At 43.1% G+C, this 17,972-nt stretch overlaps 1 protein-coding gene and 1 long non-coding RNA gene across 2 annotated transcripts in view; one reads left to right on the top strand and one right to left on the bottom strand.

The window, feature by feature from the left end:
* LRMDA (leucine rich melanocyte differentiation associated) overlaps nucleotides 1-17,972 on the top strand; it is a 1,142,364-nt gene that overhangs the window by 97,734 nt on the left and 1,026,658 nt on the right. The window lies entirely within an intron of this gene.
* Nucleotides 4,120-6,246, bottom strand: LOC103171004. The gene is made up of 2 exons (XR_001604395.3): nucleotides 6,143-6,246; nucleotides 4,120-4,695 (listed from the first exon to the last, which is right to left on the bottom strand). It is a non-coding gene; the product is annotated as an uncharacterized LOC103171004 (long non-coding RNA).

The raw sequence follows: 17,972 nt of genomic DNA, 5'->3' as shown, positions 1-17,972 counted from the left end.
CTTTAAACTCAGCTGCGGAGTGGGTCTCTTAAGAATAGGTGAGACTTCAAACCATGGAAAACTGGAAAATCTGTGTTTAGAGTTAAAGGTTAAACATTAGCCTGGCCTTTTGTGAGTCTCCTTTGGTGGTTCCTTAAAGAAGCCTTGCAAATGAACAAGAAGGATTTACAGGCCCACTGATATTTTAATCGAAAGGCAAGCAAGAAATAAGGTTCGTGAAAATAGATTTCCTAATTTCTCACCTGACGTAAATGTTAGACATGCTTTGTGAGTGACTGCCTGCCGGGCTGCCTTAAGGATTTAGAGGTTCAGCCTTCTGCTGGAGCTGGATTTTACCTGTTGGTGATCTATTTGTTGTGGACCATGTTTTCTCCATGCAGCAGATGGGCCTGGATAATCTCAATGCATCAGGAGCCAGAGTTAAGTTTCCTGAGGGGGTTTTCAGGGCTCATCAGGAAAGAGGTTTGGAGTTGTAGGTAGTGTAAAAGGCCCTGCACACAGGTCTCAGTTCCTGATGCCATCCGTTATCTCCACTAATCACTTCAGTCCCATCCCACCGCTCCTTTTATGTCACTCGGCGAAGATAACAGACACAGGTGCCTGCACCAAACATCCTCATCACAAGGTAATCGGTGAGCACAAAGAATGCCAACGCAGAGGTCATACACTTTAGTTCAGTCAGTTTCCTTGTCCTGATATCTTAGAGGACCGATCACTGGTTTACTGGGCTTTAAACCTGCTCTTTAAGTTGGGAGGGCCTTGAATGAGAAGTCTCTCAAGCAGTGGTATATATTGAGTGGGTACTCCCTGTGAGCAAAACCCAGTATCACAACCCTCCTAAAATCTCATCTCCTCCAAGAGGCCTTCCCTGATTAAGCCCTCATTTCCCCTCCCTGCTCTTTCCCCTGCTTCATCTGTGCACTTGGTTGTGTTATTCTTTAAGCACTTTGATACTTACCCCAGCCTCACAGCACTTAGGTGTATATCCATGTAGATGTAAATCTCCATTTCCAATCCTTATCTCTCTCCTTCTCTGCAGTCTTGTGCCTTTCTGGACATCTCTACTTGGATGCCCTACCAGCATCTCAAAGTTAACATGTCTAAACCGATCACCTCATATTCCCTCCCAAACCCTGTCCTCCCCATGATATATCCATAATTTATATTAATGTCTGTCTCCCCATCTAGACTGTAAGCTCAGTATGGGCAAGGAATGTTTCTGTCAACTCTGTTATACTGTATTCTCCCAACCTCTTAGTACAGGGCTCTATAAGTGTTAGGTGCTCAATAAATCCCACTGACTCATTGATTCTCATACTCTACTATTGCTCTTGTCTGTAATTTATTTTATTTAATTTATCTCCCCCTGTAGACTGTAAACTCCTTTTAGGGAGGGACTGTGTCTACTAACTATTTTATCTCATAATTTCCCCAGCACACAGTAAGCACTCAAGAAATACCATTGATTGATTAAGCACTTCAGCGAGCACATTAGAGTAAGTGGATACGATTCCTGCCTTTAGGGAGCTTCCAATTTAAAATAGCAGCTGTCTGTTTGGGTATCTGTTTTGGTATAGAGTATTTGCTGCCTGATGCCTACCTCAATATCAATTGTGTAAAAGCTATGGAAGGATGGAATGCAACATGAATGGATGTTGGTAGTGGAGTTGTGACTTGTGTGCTTTGATCTTAGCTTGCTTTCTCTGGCCTTGCTCATTCTGGATCTATGTTGAGGGCTTGTGATGTTTCTTGGTGAGTGTGTGGGGTGTGTGTATGCGTGTGTGTGCACATGCGTGCTTGCCCGTTCCTCTCTTGATTCTCAGATCGAAATCTTGCGGATATTCCTTCAGGTGTAAAGTTCAGAGTTTGCTCAGCTGGGTGAGTCTTTTGCCTTGGCACTGGATTTGCTTTTGTTTTCATGACAGCTGATGCACAGGGAATGACTCCATGCTTGGTAAAATAGTGATTCACCATTACTCACTGACAAGACATTGATTTATCAATCTGTAGATTTGAGGTGAGCCCCTGTGTTTCAATTAAGATTTGCATAGTTTGGTCTTTTCTCCCCTCTCTCACTGAAACATGATGAAACTGGGTTTGGAAACAGATAACCGTAGTCTGTTACAAAATGGCAACCCAACCAAAGTGAGAAAGTTCTGTGAATGGGAATACCAGAGTGTGAGGACTGGGAGAGCGTTGGAAAATAACTCTGTGACAAGACCCCCACGGCAGAATGTCGGAAATTAAGTTTTTGCACTCTTACGGTGGCTGTCAACCCAGGATTTCAAAACATTTTAATGATGACCATCCAGCTAAGGCTCCCGGAACCTCAAAGGAAAGCATGATTTCAGATTGGGAAATGGAAATGGGAGAGGGGTGACTTGTGTTGAGCGGCATCATCTTTGTCTTCAAAAAGAGATGAAGTTAAAGTTAAACGAGGGTGCTGGGCATTGATTGCTTGGGTAAATAAAGTTCAAAACCTGATTTCAATGCTCACACTTCCTCCTCTAAGTTGACGATTGGGTTTAGGCCCTGTCTCCTCTTCCTTCTCTCTCTCCTTTCCTCCAGTTACCCGCTTCCCTCCCCATTAAAGACTTATTTGAACTGGAGAACGCACTATTAATCATGAACAGGATGGACCTGTAACTTCGAAACCAACACAAAATAGTTACAGGGATTATGAAAAAGCCAAATAGTTGGCGGAAGTATGAAAAGGTTGTTTTTAGAAATGTCACCATTTTTCCTTAGGCACAGAATGCTCCCTTTAATTAGCAGTCGATTCCCATCCCCCTTTATTCTTGAGCCATCTATAAATCCACAGCCTAGTAAAAGGCAGGTACACAGCTCTCAATTGAGCCCTATTGATGTGCTAGTATAGTTTTAATTGTGTCAAGGTTTTCTTGCCAGAGTGTCATACACGGTAGGATTTTTAAAATCCAGGGTTTGTAACTCTTTCGCCGTCTGGAGCTATTGAATTATGAATGTCTCCTTCTGCCTGTTCGTGTCTTCTGAATCTGTAAAATTACTTTAATAATGAGCACGGTAATGTTAATATGTTTGCTCAGTAGTATGAAATTATTAGCATTCCTGCTTGACTTCAAGGAGTTTACTTGGCCCTTTTGATGCAAGCCCTTGGTTCTGAGAAGAGGCAAATTATGTTTTTTTCCACCCTCCATTAGCAATCATTCTGTAGCACAGAGTACGTGATAAATCAACCGCAGGAGCTTTAGATTTGCCATAACATGACATTACCTATCAGCTCGTCAAGTCTGTGTTGACTCCGCGCCTTTTAGGCTGTATATTTCTTCAAAGTCTAGTGCCAGTTACTTAGTCAGCTCTAACTAATTTCAGAGTGGAAGGGAAACTTTACTGGAGTGCTGTTTGGGATCTGCTTTTTAATCCTGGTCTGTTTAATGTTTGCCTCCTGACATTCTAGGCCAGACATCATTTTAATGGTATGTGTGGTGATAAAGCCAATAAACTGTCAAGATGATTGATAATCTAAGCATTATAGCAATATGACTTTCCTGTTCTCCTCTGTGCTTTAGATGATGGTTTCCAAATTGAATTCCTACAGTGTGCTGTATGTGTGTGCTTGTTGGATACTCTCCGAGCACAGTATTTGAAGGAGGGAGCTTTGTTTTGTGTTTGCTTTTAGTCCTCAATTATACGCGTATACACACACGCACACAACACATAAATGCGTACATATTTATATGTCCTAATTTGGGAAATACAGAGAATATGCTTTCCTACGCTTGTAACCAGCCCCCAGAATTTTATGGGCATTTGTGGAACTCTTTATTATATCTTTATGATGTTTTTTCACCTGGCATGCATCTGAGAATTCCATGTGGTTGATTCTGTTATCTTTGGTTGAAAGACATTACAGATAACAAAGTGCAATGTATTAAACACAAGACTTCTGGTTTTCTCTCCCTGTCTCTCTCCCCGCCTCCGCCTCTCCCGCGTCTCCTTTACTCCCCCTACTTATTGTCTTTTCTTCCTGCATCACTAGGCTAACAGAACACAATACCCACTCTAACCCCGACCCCCCCAGGCAGATTCCCCGTGAAAAATAAACAAAAAGGGAATTGAAAGGAGAAGCAGTCTAATAAATTCATTTGGACCATCTGCCTGATTTTTATTTGCCCCTCCACCTCATTTCTTCCAGGTTCATCCATCCTGTCTCCTCTTAGATCCCAGCCACATGAGCCAATGCTTATTCTCATAGTAAATTACTTAAAACAGTTTACAGTTCTCTATCCAATTATAGGTTGATGAGGAGAATCTTCATTTACTGGAGTTGCGGTGAGAATAGGCTTCAGTAGATTTTTTTTTAGGCCACTTGTGATTGATATCCCAGTAAGTGAGCTGGAGGGCTTAGCCGTTATAGGGTTGGAGGTACTGGCAATGTCAAGAGAAGGAAGGGAATTGAGCTGAGGCGAGGGGCCACACCAGGAGAGGATGCGGAGAGAGCAAGCAGTGGAGGTGGAGGACGAGAGGAGGGGATTTGAAGCTGCCCTGACTTCTTGCTTGTCTCTTCTTCTGCCTCTGCTACCAATTTACATCTCCCTCATCCTGTTCTGATCTGGCCTCAAGCACCCCAAGGTCTAGGCACTGAAGGTGGGGATCGTTGACACAAAAGGGGCTTGGACAGTAGATGCCGGAGCAGCAAGGTCCATTGCATTGGAGCTGAAAGAAAGTGACAAAAACAGATGATGATAATAATAATAGGGATATTTGTTAAGCACTTGCTATGTACCAGGCATTGTACTAAGCACTAGGGGAGATATAAGCAAATCGGATTGGACACAGTCTCTAGGGATTTAATACCTGTTTGCCCTCCTACTTAGATTGTGAGCTCCATGTGGGACAGGGTCTGTGTCTGCTCTTATTATGTTGTATCTCCCCCAGTGCTTAATGGCACACAGTAAGGGCTTAGCAAATATTCATTCATTCATTCATTCATTCATTCAGTAGTATTTATTGAGCACTTACTATGTGCAGAGCACTGTACTAAGCGCTCGGAATGTACAAATCGGTAACAGATAGAGACAGTCCCTGCCCTTTGACGGGCTTACAGTCTAATCGGGGGAGACGGACAGACAAGAACAATAGCTTTTGAGCACTTACTGTGCACAGAGCACTGTATTAAGTGCTTGGAAAGTACAATTCAGCAACAAATAAAGACAATCCCTGCCCACAACAGGCTTACAGTCTAGAAGCGGGGAGACAGATATCAAAACAAGTAAAATGGACATCAATAACATTAATATAAATAAATAGAATTATAGACACACACAGCAGAACAAGTAAAAAGGAATTAATATAAATAGAAATATAGAAATGTATATATGATTGTTAATTATTGGTTAACAATTATAAAAAATATAATTGTGGTGATTAATTGCAGTTATTAAATATAATTTACATCATATATTGCTCTGCAATATATACATTGACTATATTTTACACACAATAACATAATATATAATTACTATCAATCCTGATGAATTATTATTAGTAGTAATGATAATTATTACTAGAGATCAGAGAAAGATACAAGGGTAGAAATAAAAGGCAGAAAAAAGAAGCCAAGTCTAAACCTGGCCTATTGGTGTGCCCTTGTGCCCTCATATTTATTTTCTCCTAGGCTGAGAGGGGTTGCACGGAATTGCTCTGTGCCAGGTCAGTCAGTTAATTGTATTTACTGCTTGTGTGCAGAGCACTGTACTAAAAGCTTAGGCGAGTACAATATAACAGACACATTCCCTGCCTAGACCACTATGGAGTGGCCATAACTCAGCTACAGCCCAGGATTAACCTCCCATTTCCCCATCTGGGCCTACCCAGGTCCCCCTTCCCTCCCTCCCTTAGAGAAGCAGTGTGGTCTAGTGGGAAAGAGCACATAATCCAACCTGACTGAATCAACCTTCTCACTGAGTTCCCAGCCTCCAGTCTCTCCCCTTCCCAGTCTATTCTTCACTCTGCTGCCGGGATATTTAGCCGTGCCTAAGAGACCCTGGAGCTAGGGAACAGAGGGAGAAAGTGTTCCAGAAAATAGACAGCTTAGGACATTGTTTGCCTTGATTCATTGTTGGTTCCCAGCCTTCTGCTCTCTCCTCCCAGATCCTTTCACCTTGTCTGCTGGGCATTGTGATTAATACACCATTCTCTTCCTTGTTCCTCCTTCCCTTGGCTCCACAATGAAGAATTCCCGGGGCAGGCAAGCGACAAGCACAGCGTTCCACAGGAAGTAATAGGTAGAACTGGAATGTGAGCTTTCAGAATGCCGCCACCTTTCCCCTCTCCTCTGTCAACTGTGCAGTTTCTTGTTTTCCTGTCCCATCCCTTGGTGAGCCAGACTCAGAGTTGCCATCCTGTTGTGCATTATAGTTCCTTCTCGAAAATGCTACTATCCAGGAATGGCTCCAGTCTGCTGGAGTGGGGAAACAGGAGAGCTTGGTATGGACTGACCATTTATTGTTATTGTTATTATCAATATTATTAATAACAATCGTGGTATTTAAGTGCTTACTATGTGGAAGGCACTGTTCTACGTACTGGGGTACCTACAAGGTAATCAGGTCAGACACAGTCCCTGTCCCACATGGGGTTCGGAGTCTACATCCCCATTTTACAGATGAGGTAACTCAGGCCCAGAGAAGTAAAATGACTTGCCCAAAGTCACACAACAGACACGTGGCAGAGCCGGGTTTAGAACCCACATCCTCTGACTTCCCGGCCCATGCTCTTTCCACTTGGCCATGCTGTTTCTGGAAGTCCTTTGGAATCTCTGTGGGCCAGAGGGCTCTGTGCCTCACCTCTTCTGTTATTGGCCTTCAATCAATCAATCAGTGTTATTTATTGAGCACTTACTGTATGTAGAGCACTGTACTAAGCAGTTGGGAGAGTACAATACATAATGATCCATGTCCACAAGGATCTTACAGACTAGATGGGGAGTTTACAGATTAGGTATCCACTGGACATTCAGCTATGGCAGAGATGCATGTAACCTGTTTTTTGCCAGGGCGGGAGGCTAAACATAGCAAAGCATTAGTTGAATGGCTTCTCAAAGTGGATTTCACTTTTCATCCATTTGATTGACTATGAAATAATTTAAAAGTCCACTTAGTGTTAGTTTCCTCATAGATAGACTAGTAAGTGTAGGTAGCGGTGATTGAGCAGAATTGGGAGTTGCCTGTACAAGCACGGTTAATAGTTCTTCCTTGTTGATTCAATTTGAGCTCAATTTTTTTCTTCAGCTGACAGATATAGCTTGGTGTAGACTATTACTTCAACCATTTTACTCCAGGAAAAGCATGAGTAATTTATAAATAAAATACACATAAAAACAGGCAAAGTCAAGTATAGGTTTATTGACAACAAAGGCACTATTAATGTTGGAATGTTGGGTTGAAGTTGAAGTAGTTGTAGTTCTTGATTCACCTGCTTTTTGTTCGCAAAATGTAGAATAGGTGAGTGTCTGGGGTTTCTAGGGATTTGAATGTGGGGAGTCACTGAACTGGTTTGGGTCTGGAGGAAGTGGAAAGGGAGAGGGAAGAGAGGGAGCTATTTGACATCATTGTGTCTCTGAATGAGATAGTTGTGTATTCAAGCAACACAGCCTTGCCAGGAAATTGAAAAACAGAAAGTGTGTGTGTGTGTGTGTGTGTGCGCGCGCACATGTGTGTTATGTCAAGCACAGCTCATTTAAAGTTTACCTGTGTGGACATGGGAGTTTGCAGAAAACTGACTGTTATTTATTTCGCTTGAATTTATTCCACTTGTTAAAATTTGACAGACGGTTTCCAACAAGAATAATGAGGCTATTGCACAGCTAAATTTTATCTTTACAGTATCACTTATGTGAAAGCAGGATAGGAATTTTCTTGGTTTTTGGCACTTAATTCCCCTCTCTTCAGAGAAAATTGGGTTAATTTAACTGAAAAATCAGGCAAATTCCAAGTTCGTTTCCTGAGTCTTAGCTGTAGATTCATGGTGTATTAGAACTGCGCAGTAGTGTCTGTCTTTGCTGAGCACTTCACAGTGAAGGGGTGGAAAAGTCTCCCGCTATCATTGGAAAGTTTTCAAAAGTGAAATTTTTTTATTCCAAAGAAACTGGTTCCAGTATTCCTTTCTGTTTCTTGTCTTGTGTCTCAGGCTTCACTTTCATTTACTGGTGAGGATAGTTTAGAATGGAAGTGGACTGAGGTGGGTGAGATTCATAACCTGGTAAAGTGCAGTCTTAGGAAGGATCCCTTTCTGTTGCTGCCTCAATGGCCATCATTATAAAACAGTAATTTAACAACTCCAAGTTGAATGTGCTGATTAAGTCACTGTGCAAGTGCTTATTCTAGGGAGTTTGCCCAGATGAACTCCAAACATCCTCCAACCAGTAACCTATTATGGCTACTGAATTTAATTTTAAATATTTAGGTGAGCTGTGTGTGTGTATGTGGGTGTCTTGTCAGCCCATTCAAATAACAGTTCCTTGAAGGGGTGCAAAATATTTGTTGACTGATTATGCTAGACATAGTATTCTTTTTTTATGGTGTTAAGAACATACTGTGTGTCTAGCGCTGTTCTAAGTAATGGGCTAATGCCAACCTAGAGTGCCACTCTAGTGCCAACCTACTCACTGTGCTTCAATCTCATCTATCTCACTGCCCACCTCTCGGCCACATCCTGCCTCTGACATGGAATGCCTTTCTTCTTCATATTCAACAATTATCCTCTCCACCTTCAAAGCCTTATTATTAATGATAATAATTATGGTATTTCTTAAGGACTTACTCTGTGCTAGACACTGTACTAAGCGCTGAGGTGAATACAAGCAAATCAGGTTGGACACAGGCCCTGTCCCATGTGGTGCTCACAGTCTCAATCCCCATTTTATAGATGAGATAACTGAGGGCCAGTGAAGTGACTTGCCCAAGGTCACACAGCAGACAAATGGTGGAGCTGGGATTAAAACCCATGACCTTATTGAAGACACATCTCCAAGAGGCCTTTCCCAACTAAGCCCTCATTTCCTCTTTTTCCACTCCCTTTGTGTCACCCTGATTTACTCCCTTTATTCACCCTTAGCTTCACAGCATTTACGTACGTATCCATAATTTATTTATATTAATGTCTCTCTCCCCCTCTACACTGTGAACTCACTGTGGGCAGGGAATGCATCTACCAACCCTTATATCATACTCACCCAAGCACTTAGTACAGTGCTCTTCACGCAATAAGAGCTCAATAAATACGACTGATTGCTTGTGTATCAGGTTGGACATTGTCTCTGACCCACCTTTGGGCTCACAGTGTAAATAGAAGAGAGACCAGGTAGTAAATCCCTATTTTACAGTTGAGGAAACTGAGACCCAGGGGAGTTGTGACCTACCCAACGTCACACACCAAGCAATTGACAGAGCTGGAATTAGAACCCAGATCCTCTGACTCCTAGGCCCATGCTCCTTCCAACAGGCCACACTGTTCTCTGTTATTTAAAACATAAAAAGGCCTAAGCCCTTTCCTATAAGAATTTGCAGTCAAAAGTGACGGTATAGTCATGGAAGACCTGTAGTGTGAGATTGTTTAAATGTGCCCTACCACCCTCTCCTTTCTTGTTTCCCAAGTGATTTACTTTTGGCAGTTTTTTTTTTTAAGCCTAGACCCTTCTTAATCCAAACACTATTTCCAAACTTTTTCCATTTTTGGATGTTGACATCTAGGCCCTACTACTTCCCCCCTTTTCTTTCCAATGCAAGCTTCTGTCAGCAGACTGGCTAAAACTGTGTCTCTGCCCTGCTCCAAGGCACATCAGAGACATCAGAGCTAAGATTTGAGAGTTAGTTAATTGGTCCTTCAAAAGTTTCCATCTTGGCTCTATGAAACTCAAACCAGGGATAGAACTATCCCTGTGAGAGGAAACCTACAGTCCGAGTGGTGAGAGTGCAGAGTTGAAGAGGTGGTTTGTTCTATGGAAAAGGTGGAAACCATTCAAGTGTTACCCTGCAAGGGCCCTGGAGACTGACTGGGCCTTGGGATGTGATGCTGTCAAGCCAGTCAGATGAATTTGTTGAGTATTTACCATTTGCAGAACACTGTACTAAATGCTTGGGGGGGCACAATAGAACAATCGATTAGACTGTAAGCCCGTCATTGGGCAGGGATTGTCTCTGTTGCCGAATTGTACATTCCAAGCTCTTAGTACAGTGCTCTGCACATAGTAAGCGCTCAATAAATACTATTGAATGAATGAATGCACAATATAACAGACATGTACACTACAACAATATCACAGACATGTGGGCTCTTTGCCCGTAATGAGCAACCAGGATGCCTTCCCACAAGAGTCCTAGATTTGGATGCTGCAAATGGAATACAGAGGAACACGTTGGAAGGCAATGAGCCCTGGAATAAGAAGAAACAATAAATGAAAACTCCTCTGAGCTTCCAGGTCACCCTGGCTTAAGGGTGCCTCACTGGAAAGAGTCTGTCATCTTGATGGGAGGTCACGTTCCTGCCATCCCATAATTATGCCACAGCTTTCTCTTTCTTGTCGAGAAGTCAGTAGTTGCCAAATGAGCATTCTTCCAACATGCCAATACCCTGCTCCTTCTGTCGGAGCTCCTCTTTTTGTGGGGCTTTAATTTTCAAAATGAAATGGAGAATCGTGTGGGCTTAAATGCTTGCACCTTTTTAACTTCCAAAACAAACACCAAAATGAACCTTCACCCTACTTCCTGCCCCTCAAACCGAGGGTCTGCATTAGAGGTGTGTCTCCAGAGCTCCCAATACATTAAAAGCTATGCTCGAAGGCACCTCTGTGCAATTGTATCGATCACTTTGACCTGAGAAGTCATTAATAACCTATTGCCATCACTTTATCTTGGAAACAATGAACATGATCCTGGGTTTGAATAAAGAGGCTTGGGACATAAATGTGAATCCAAGGGTCTGAGAGAAATCCTTCGGTGAACTTAAAGAAACTCAATATGCTTTGCATCTAATTTCTGGTCCCTCTTTGCTTGGTTTTTCTGGAGGAACTCTGCTGCAGACTGAGCCTGGATTGCCTTAGCCAGTGGGGTGGGGCAGAGCTCTGCAGGAGTCTAAGTGTTTTTGAGGCTCAATCCTGACTCCAGCAGATGCTGAGAAATTTGGGGTCTGCCAAGTTGACTGACTTGCCCAGCTCTGTTCAACAAGTATTTGGAGTGATCTCAAAAAAATTAAAATAAAATGGAGAGCCAAGGCGCACACACACACACACACACACACACACACACACACAATCGGAGAAGCAGCGTGGCTCAGTGGAAGGAGCACGGGCTTTGGAGTCAGAGGTCATGGGTTTGAATCCTGGCTCTGCCACTTGTCAGCTGTGTGACTGTGGGCAAGTCACTTAACTTCTCTGCGCCTCAGTTACCTCATCTGGAAAATGGGGATTAAGACTGTGAGCCCCACGTGGGACAACCTGATTCCCCTGTGTCTACTCCAGCGCTCAGAGCAGTGCTCTGCACATGGTAAGCGCTTAACAAATACCAACATTATTGTTAAATTGACTTTTTCCAACAATAATAGCAATAATTAGTATTTGTTAAGAGCTTACTATGTGCCCGGCACTGTTCTAAGCGCTGGGGTAGATACAAGATAATTGGGTTGAACACAGTCCCTATCCCAAATAGGGCTCAGAGTCTTAATCCCCATTTTACAGATGAGGTAACTGGGGTACATAGAAGTTAAGTGACTTATCCAAGGTCACACAGAAGACAAGTGGTGGAACTGGGATTAGAACCTAGGTCCTTTTGACTCCCAGGCCCGTGCTCTATCCATGAGGCCACACTGCTTCTTTTATGCCATAGAGCAGCCTCTTAAAGAGATGTGAGCCTTGTTATGGCTATTTGTTGCTGTGCTGTTTGTGCACCTTAGCTGGCCTTCTTGTAAGGTGACCAAACATCCCAAACACTTTTTGGGGTTCTGCGTCATCGCCCTGATCTGGGGTGACAAGAAGGGACAAGATGAGGTGGTCATGATGGTGGCACCAAGGTGAGGAGAAGGAAGGGGATCAGAAGACTGTGTGATCTCGTTCTCTTCAGAGTCAGCGATCCTGCTCCTGTGTTGTTACTGTCACCATCATAATTGGACTGGCTGAGCATACAGCTGGGCTTAAATGGAGCATCCAGTGGAGTTGATGGAGTAATAATAATAATAACAATAATAATTATGGCATTTGTTAATCACTTCCTATGTGCCAAGCACTTTACAAAGAACTGGGATAAATACAATCAAATCAGGTTGGATTTGCTTTCACGTGGCATTCCACGTGAGGTTCATAGTCTCAATCCCTATTTTACAGATGAGGAAACTGAGGCCCAGAGAAGTGAAGTGACTTACCCAATGTGTCACAGCAGACAAGCATCAGAGTTGGGATGAAAACTCATGACCTTCTGATTCCAAATTCTCTCCACGATCCATTGTAGCCAGGTTTTTGCCCCTTTCACTCTGGTGAGACTGTACTCACCAAAGTCGCCAGTGACCTTCTCGCAGTTAAAACATAGTAGCAGTAATAATATTATCATTTACTGAGTGCCTTGTGGTGCAGTACACTGTACTAGGTCCTTGGAAAGTACAGAATAAAGAAGTGCCACTTTCCCTGCTCAAAGAGTGCTAACCCTGTACTGGGGGAAACAGACGTAAAGATGTTTACAACTAGAAGAATAAAAATAATTATACTTACAATTAAATGAATATGTATATAAAGTATACTAATGATGGGTAGAACTACTAGTGTTGGTTGATGGGTTCTTGTGACATTACTGGGAAATTAGTCAGGGAGGGTTTGTTGGAAGAAGTAGATTTTTAGGAGGGTTTTAAATATGGGGGGACCCGTGGTCTTTTGAATTTGGAGGGGGAGGAAGTTCCAAGCCAGGAAAATCATCTGTGCAAGGGGACAGAGGTGAGAAAGTTGAAAGTGAGATACAGTTTAGATGGTTAAATTGGGAAGAACAAAAAGATGGGGAGTAACAGGTGAAGAGCACAGATTCATAAGGGGGAGGAAGTTGGTTGAGAGCTTTGAAGCCTATTGTAAGGGATTTTTATTTTTGTTTTATATGAAGAGACGGAAGAAGCCACTGGGGGACTTCGAGAAGGGGAGAGTTATGTGCCGAGTATCTCTTGACGATGATGATCCCTGAGTTATAGATTGGAGCAGGGAGAGGATGAAGGCAGAGGGACTGTGAGGAGGCTGATACAGTAATTTAGAGGTGATATGATGAGATCTTGACTCAGAGTGATAGAAGTTTGAGTGGAGAAGAAAGGGTGGACTAGTAGATGTATAGGAAGGATTAGCAGGACTTGGCAGTAGACTGAATATAAGAGTTGAAAGACAGCAGAGAGAAAGCATGGCTTGACCTTTCAGACTTTTCAGACTAGGAGGAGTGGTCTTACCTACTGATGGGAAAGTTTGGATAGTAATAGGAGCAGGGAGATGGAGTGATAGCTGGAGGGGGAGTATGGGATCAAGAGAGGGCTTTTTAGAACAGAAGTGATTTGAGCATTTTGAAGGCAGAGAGGAAGGAACTATTTTGATGCGGGGGGCGGGGGTGTGTGAAAATGGCACCGGGGAAAGTAGGGAGAGTAGGAACAACTGAACAAGGTGAGAGGGGATAGAGTAACAACTATGTCCAGTGAATGGGCTCTATTCTGTCCCAATTCCCTGTGACATATCGGTCACCTTCAACCCTGGGGACACCCTCTTCCTACTTAAAACTCTATCTGATCTTGATTTCCTCTTGATTCCCCTTCTACCTCTCTGGCCAACTGTCTTCTTTTTCCTTTGCTGAATCCTGTTCCACCAGTCATCCTCTGTCCATGGGTGTGCGTGGATGTCAGACCCTTGCATTACAAATTCCTCTTTATTTTTAAGTTAACTGAGATGCCATCTGCTGTGTTGTGTGTTTCACCCATAAAGTTCTATCCTTCCCTCTCCTTCTTAAATCAAGAAATATAAATTGTATGTGTCACTTGCTTTTATCCTTATTCATCTACTCTGGTACATTCATTCCCTTGCATAGCTTCGGCTACCGCCTCTATGCAGATGACTTCATCTCTGTCTCGACCCCTGGCTCTCATTCTCCCCCCTCCACTCCTTTCATATCTGACAGATCTGATATATCTCCCCGACCTTCAGAGTCCTATTAATCAATTAGTGGTATTTATTAAAAGTATGCCTCCTCCAAAAAATTTTCCCTAACATCTTTACTCATCACCCTGGTCTTCCTCCCTTCTGCTTGCATATGCCCTTAGGTCTGGCTCAGTGGAAAGAGCCCGGGCTTGGGAATGAGAGGTCATGGGTTCGAATCCAGACTCTGCCACTTGTCAGCTGTGTGACTGTGGGCAAGTCACAACTTCTCTGTATCTCAGTTATCTCGTCTGTAAAATGGGAATTGAAATTGTGAGCCTCATGTGGGACAACCTGATTACCCTGTATCTATCCCAGCGCTTAGAACAGTGCTCTGCACCTAGTAAGCGCTTAACAAATACCAACATTATTATTATTATTGATATGCACCCCACCCCATAGTACTTATATACATATTCTTTCTGCTGCTTCCCCTATCTGCAATGTATTTTAATGTCTGCATCTCTTCCTAGATTGTAAACTCTTTGAGGACAGCAATTATGTCTATCAATTCTCCCAAGAGTTCAGTATAGTGCTCTACATATAGTAAGCACTCAGTAAAAAGGACTGATTGATTGGGATGACTCACAGATTTACTATCTCTCATCCTGATCCCTCTCCTGTAATCAATCTTTTACATTCAATTGCTCAATTGTATTTACTGACTGCTCACTCTGTGCAGAGCACTGTACTAAGTGCTTGGAGAATATAATACAACAATAAACAGACGTATTCCCTGCCCACAATGAGCTCCAGCTCACAGTCTGGGGTGGGGGAGAGACAGACATTAATATAAATAATGAATAAATTACAAATTTGTACATAAGTGCTGTGGGGCTTGGAGGGGAGAAGAACAAAGGGAGCAAATCAGGGTGATGCAGAAGGAGTGGGAGAAGAGGAAAGGGAGGCTTAGTTAGGGAAGACCTCTTGGAGGAAATGTGCCTTCAATAAGGCTTTGAAGTTCGGGAGAGTAATTGTCTGTCTAAATTGAGGAGGGAAGGTGTTCCAGGCCAGAGGCAGGACGTATGCAAGAGGTCGGCGGAGAGTTAGGTGAGATCGAGGTATTGTGAGAAGGTTAGCGTTAGAGGAGTGAAGTATGCGGGCTGGGTTGTAGGAGAGTAGCGAGGTATGGTAGGAGCGGTCAGTGTGATTGACTGCTTTGAAACCGATGGTGAGGAGTTTTTGTTCGATGTGGAGATAATAGATCTCCTCTGACATCAAGGGCATCTTCATATGACTGATCTGCTGGCCTCTCAAACTCACCAAGTCCAAATGTCAGCTACTCATATTCTCTCTTAAACCCTCCCCTCTTCACAATTTCCCCATCTCCATTGACAACACCACCATCCTCCATGGATCTGAAGCCTCCCCTGGGTATCACCCTTGATGCCTCACTGTCCTTCTGCTTTCATATCCAGTCAACTGTCAAAGCCTTCAGAACCCTATGCTAAGCTCTTGGAAGGTACATCAGAAGCACAAGACACATTCCCTTTATTTTGTATGCACACCTCTTGTTTTTTCCTCTTTAGTATGTTTGCCTTTTCCTTCCTTCCCCTCCCCTCTTCCTTTTGTCCACTTTATTTGCCTCCCCTGGTCTCCCTGCACTTTAAGCCATGCTCATCACTGGCCCTCTCCCCTATCATTGCAGCAGGTAAGTAGGGGAGCAACAGTGAGCTAGAAACAGTATGGCCTAATGGATAGAGCATGGGCCTGAAAGCCAGAAGGACCTGGGTTTTCATATCTACTAAGCCACTTGTGTGCTGTGTGACCTTGGGCAAGTCACCTAACTTCTCTGTGCCTCAGTTACCTCACCTGTAAAATGCGATTAAGACTGTGAACCTCATCTGGGACATGGACGGTGTCCAACCTGATTTTCTTGTATCTACTCCAGCAGTTAGTACCGTGCCTGGAATATAGTAAATACTTAACAAATACCATTAAAAAACCAAATCAATATGTATATTTTTGTTTGGTCTCCCCTGAAAAGGTAACAAAGAAGGACATGGAAATGTGCATTTATCCTCATCCCCTTTTCCTTGCTGCCTACCTCCCCTACAGAGGGCAGCTGGGAGGTGTCTGAGCAGTCTAGCCAGAAGGTATCAACTTTAGGTCAGCATAAATTGGCTCTCCAGGCTCGGGACCTTGCGAGTTGTCCAAATCCCATACATGGCTCAAGTCCAGGAAGAAGTAGGAGGAGATAGGGAGAGAGATAGGAAGGGGTAAATGTGTGAACACCAAATGTAATTTCTAGAATTTATTTGTACAGCTGGAATAGGATAAAGACCACACTCACTCTTAGGAAGATTATAATCATTATAATAATTATGGTACTTGTTAAGCACTTATTATGTGCCAAGCACTGTTCTAAGCACTGGGGTAGATTCAAGTTAACCAAGTTGGACACAGTTCCTGTATCACATGGGGCTCACGGACTTCATCCCCATTTTACAAATGAGGTAACTCAGGCCCAGAGAAATAAAGTGACTTGCGCAAGGTCATATAGCAGACAAATCTCCGAGCCGTTATTAGAAGCCAAGTCCCCCTGACTCCCAGGCCCATACATGCTGCTTCGAAGATGCAATTTATCTGCATATGTGAAGACTTTATTTCCGTGAACCAGTTTATTTCCAAGAGAAGCAGTGTGGCTTAGTGGATAGAGCATGAGCCTGGGAGTCAGAAGGTCCTAGTTCTAATTCTGGCCCTGCCACTTGTCCTCTGTGTGACCTTGGCCACTTGACTTCTCTGTGCCCCAGTTCCATCATCTGTAGAATGGGGATTAAGACCGAGAGCCCCATGTGGAACATGGACTGTGTCCAACCTGATTAGCTCACATCTACCCCAGCGCTTAGTACACAGTAAGCACTTAACAAGTACCATAAAAAATCCTCCAAACAAAAAGAACAAGTGTATTTACAAAGTTTACTCTTCCATAAGATTAGATCTGATAATTATGACTTCTTTTTTATCTGTATGTGGACTGAGATGCCATCTGCTCTGAAGGGTGTATATGCCCATAAAGTTTGATCCTCCCCTCCCCTTCGTAAATCAGTAAATATAAATGGTCAAGCTATTTTAGAGCAGCCTGGCTTCATGTTACTCTTGGCTGCAGTCATTTGCCTTCATTGCCTATTTTGGAACTTCTTTTCTCATAATGCAGTATTCAAACTCTCTTTCTCTCAAGAATTGGCTTTTAATTAGAAAGGGGTGTATGAAGCACATTTTGAACTAGCGAGAAGTGGCCTTCTGTGGCTGTTAATTTGTATTTGCGCACACATTAGGTGCTGAGAGGGGAGGATTTAATGAGTTTCATTCACAAATGCTTTATGTACGGAAGTTCAGGACGTATGCGCCCTGGCCTTCTGTGCCAAGTATACAAAAATTCGGCAACAGATTGGGGTGTGCGATTTATGATGAGCCAGGCCACTTGTCTTTTGCCTGAGCTCAAAATGGTAACACACAGGATTAAAATCCTTACAGAGGGTTCACAAGCCAGGCTGGGCTGCAGAATGCCCACAGGAGGAGGAGGAGTTAATGGAGTGGAGAGGATCATTCTATCTTGAGAAACTTTTTGAAAAGATAGGATTTATGATGATGGTGGTGGGAGTTGTTTTTGTTCCCATAGGGAAAAATGCTTTATAGTGATTTTCTCTCAAGAAGGGGGCTTGCTGTAGATTTTTCATGGGGTTGAAGGAGCAAGAGATGGAAATGACCAGATGGATAATCAGTCCACCCTAGAGCCAGGCCTATTGTAAACCAATAACTCACTACTGGGCCTTGGAACACATAGCTATCA

The sequence above is a fragment of the Ornithorhynchus anatinus genome, chromosome 3 (assembly GCF_004115215.2).
Source record: "Ornithorhynchus anatinus isolate Pmale09 chromosome 3, mOrnAna1.pri.v4, whole genome shotgun sequence".
Classification (NCBI taxonomy): domain Eukaryota; kingdom Metazoa; phylum Chordata; class Mammalia; order Monotremata; family Ornithorhynchidae; genus Ornithorhynchus; species Ornithorhynchus anatinus.
Note: the sequence above shows the minus strand (reverse complement) of the source record. Positions and strands in the feature narration are given on the sequence as shown.